Source organism: Sinocyclocheilus grahami, unplaced genomic scaffold, assembly GCF_001515645.1.
Source record: "Sinocyclocheilus grahami isolate Dianchi unplaced genomic scaffold, SAMN03320097.WGS_v1.1 scaffold147.1, whole genome shotgun sequence".
Taxonomy (NCBI): Eukaryota; Metazoa; Chordata; class Actinopteri; order Cypriniformes; family Cyprinidae; genus Sinocyclocheilus; species Sinocyclocheilus grahami.
This window is the reverse complement of record NW_015505326.1, coordinates 555,982-559,889: the sequence shown is the minus strand read 5'-3', so window position 1 is coordinate 559,889 and position 3,908 is coordinate 555,982. Positions and strand designations below refer to the sequence as shown.

General features: G+C 37.2%; 1 pseudogene; it reads right to left on the bottom strand.

The window, feature by feature from the left end:
- Nucleotides 1-983, bottom strand: part of LOC107591875 (selenoprotein T2-like) — a 6,479-nt pseudogene extending 5,496 nt beyond the window's left edge.
- Nucleotides 984-3,908: the final 2,925 nt, after the last annotated feature.

Here is a 3,908-nt window from a genome sequence, read left to right as displayed (position 1 = left end):
CCCCTTTAACAAATGAGAAAATTTGGGAGGTTGAATCAAAGCATAGCTCAGTAGCTTAATACGTATAAGATACATAAATGTAGTTTCATTTCTCTGAGTACAAGGTTTTATTATTTCAATTTTGCACCCTGTTTTGTCCCACTTCTCAAGAATGACTCTGGTTCTATTCATTCAGAAAAGAAAGATGTTAAATATTCAGTCTATGTCTAACAAGTCCCTCTGAACTCTTGTCTTCGGTATGGTGTGTTCTTACAGGGCAATGTAGCGTTAATCGCACTCGAGCTTTAAACAGGTTTACAATAATCTGCTCAACTCAACACATTTCAATTAGACACATGAATGCAAGATATCCTGAGCAGTTTTCGCAGCAAAGATGTTAATTACGTACATAAACAAAAACGAATGTGTGGGGAAAAAAAGTTGTCTTATGAATACAATAACAAGGTAAATTCGGGCGGTTTTTTACATTGGTCTCTTGACAAAAAATGGTCCAATTTATTTAAATTAATTCCACTTAATTTATTACCCACGATATAGTTATTTTAATGTACAGTTATCAACTTAAATATTATAATATGTATTATTTTCACACATTCAGGCGTGCTACGTTAGCCGTATTAGCTTAGCATCCCCTGTGGGCTTTAAACAGACAGTAAAATCACTGAATAACATCAGCGTCTGTGGAGCTTCTCACCAGAACTGGAACTTGAGAACCGGACCCGTGTACAAAGTGTGTTTGTTCTGTCTCTGTGTGTGTGTGTCGGGTCCAGCGCTGTCCTGTTGAGTCACGCTGCTGCGGCCCACATAAACATCCCTCACGGTGAGCGCAGTAAACAGCAGCAGGGCCGTTAATATACCCGTCTGAGTGTACTCCGCCATCTCCGGACCCGTCCACACCGACAGAACCGCACTGACAGCCCTGCTCCCGCTGCCGTGCCGTTACCGCCACCGCGGAACTAAACACGAACCAGGGTAATGTGACCAAAATATGTTCCAAAATAAAAGTCTCCCCCGCTGAGTCATGATGGAGAGCGTGGGAAACAGCGACATCTAGTGGTGAAGAGTGTCAGCAACACATTTCAGGTTTTAGGCTCCAGCACAACACCGTGTTCATCAGTACTACATGTCAGGGGAGGAATGGACATTCAGTACTAATATATGTTGTAAATAAAACATGAATTAAAGTATGTAGGATTTTTTTTTAAAGAGGCAATAGTTACAACAACATTTCCCCCCTCATTTTTACACAGCACATAAATTAGCCTACATACTGTGCAAAAAGCTATGTGGAGAAAAACTAATTTTATAGCCCATCTCTCCTCAGCTAATGATCTTAAGAGAATGAGTATATTAATTTGTCTGCTAATTAGGCTTTTTCTGTGAATTTTCATGATTATGAGTTGCAGCATTTTTCTTTTTTTTTTTATTAGCACAGGAACATAAACACACGGGGGATACAAAAACAATTAAAAAGTAAACAAATATACAATTATTTTACAATCATAAAAGTTACAACTTATTTATGCATTTTTTTTTTATAAGATTGGATGTGTTTAAGGCTTTTTTATTAGAGGAGACTTTTTGAAGTGATGAGTAAAACAAAAGTAAATATTTGTATATGAATATTTTAGTTGCAGCATCTTGTACTTGTAATACACAGCTTTCGCAGTTAGAGGCAGCAAATGTAATTATTATGAGTTTAACTTTAAAATATGACATTCAAACATATTTCTGGAACACATTATTCAACAGGTATGCAAATACCTTAACTGATGCCTCTAAAATGCAATAAATACTAAATGTTTTGTAATTTTCATCAGACACAGAGAGTATATCTTAACCCTATAGGCACTTTTGACTAAAGTATAAATTTATGGCCTGTGAATGTGTGTAGCAGTCTAATATTCCACAGCCTGTATTTATGTGAACATAAAACTGATTACATAAGCACTCTAGGGAAGATTTATTTTGTCTTTTTGCACTGGTTTATATTTAGCACAGTGAAAAATGAGCCCTTCTACATTAAAAACAAAATCCACGTTTAACTCCTCTTTGTTCATTGTACATTTCTATATTTATTTATGACAGCAGGATGATTATTGTTGTGTGCTCTATTAGTATTGTTAATACTTGCCTTAATCAATGAACAATTTCTGCTGAATAGGATTTTACAAATGCAGCGCGCTTAGTTTATAAATAGTGTATTTATGCTCTTTTCAGCATAAATAATAATTAACAGCATTGTGTTGTACATTGGAAAACCACTTCATCAGTTCAAAAAGCAATGCTTTTTTTCTTTTCTCTAAAACATGAACTCCAATAACTGTTAATGTTTTAAAGCATTTCCCAGCTAATAAAACATTCAGTGCTCCGGGATATTTGAGATTTGGTGCTCAAAATCAAACATACATCTGTAACACGTCACACAGCATACAAGGGCACAAAACAAGACCAATCATAAGGCTTCAATCTCTTCAGCAGATATAAGGCTAGCACTGTTGAAACCAGAGAATGCTCATATGAATCTGAAAGCATTTGAAACCACACAGAAAACTGGATAGAGGATAGAGGTTACACAAAATGAAAACAAAACAATCACAGGAGCACCAAACCGCACTCGCGCATCCCATAATCAGCATTTCCACATTATCAGCAACCCCTTCCACAGAAAAACTCATGTCAAGTTAAAATCATTATTTTCTGGTTCTTTTGAATAAAAATGTAACAACCACTGGCCTGTTTGAACCTTGCTTTTGTATATATTTGAGTGTTTATGCATTTGGAAGAACCACCTTAAGCTGGAGAAATACTGCGATGCTACATAAAACTTAGTTACACTCTTTCCCAAGGTGCTTGGAAATAAACATGAGTTGAATTATGAGCAAGTGTTATCAGATTACATTAACATTTGGGTCACTACTTAATGCTAATCATCATTAAATGAATATGTTCATAATTTGAACGGGTTTCAAATGTATCCATGCACTTAGTGAGGAAGAAATATTTGAATTTTTTTAGCAGTGAGTAATCACAAGGCTATTAAGACCTTCAGCCAATTATGTTGGAGATGTTATATTTTAATCCACTAAACGGGATCCGAACTTGATTGTATGCTGATGGATGAATCCAAACAAATTACTGTAAATCCAACAAATGTCACGTTTCTTCAGACCTTTAAAGATTACGTAAGTGATAAAGTGTGCCCAGAATTAAGCATGAGGGATTTAAAATATATCTGTTACACATGGGTGAATTCTTGTGTAAACATGTCCAGGTTGCATTATTTTTTTTGATTAAAGGGGTCATACGATGCAATTTAAAGTTTTCCTTTCTCTTTGGAGTGTAACAGGCTCTTGGTGCATAAAGATCTGTAAAGTTGCAAAGACTAAAGTCTCAAATCCAAAGAGATATTCTTTATAAAAGTTAAGAGTTAGTCACGCCTACCTAAAACGCCCCCACATATCTACGTCACGATGTGGGAAGATTTGCATAACACCGCCCAAATGTTCTCGCAAAGAAAGAAGGCGTAACTTTTATTCTCGCTGTAGTATTGTTGCTGCCGCCGCCATGTTGTGGATATGCTGTGTGTTTAGTTGTGAAAGCGAAAGTACTTTGTTTGGCCTTCCAAAAGAGGACGATATCCGCTTCGTCATGCCTGGAGCTGATCCGTGCTGGTTGCTGAGGGAATACATCAACTGTGGATCGCCGGATCGGCTTTCACCGCGCACGAAGCAGAGTCCAGCCTGGGGTCGTCACATGTGGTTGCCACAAGCCCACCCGCCGCCGCTCACTCTAGCCCACCGTGTGTGACACTGTTTCATTGTGAAAGCGAAACTACTTTGTTTGGTCTTCCAAAAGAGGACACGACTAGAAATCAGAAGTTGTATTTACAACACTGTTCCAGAACA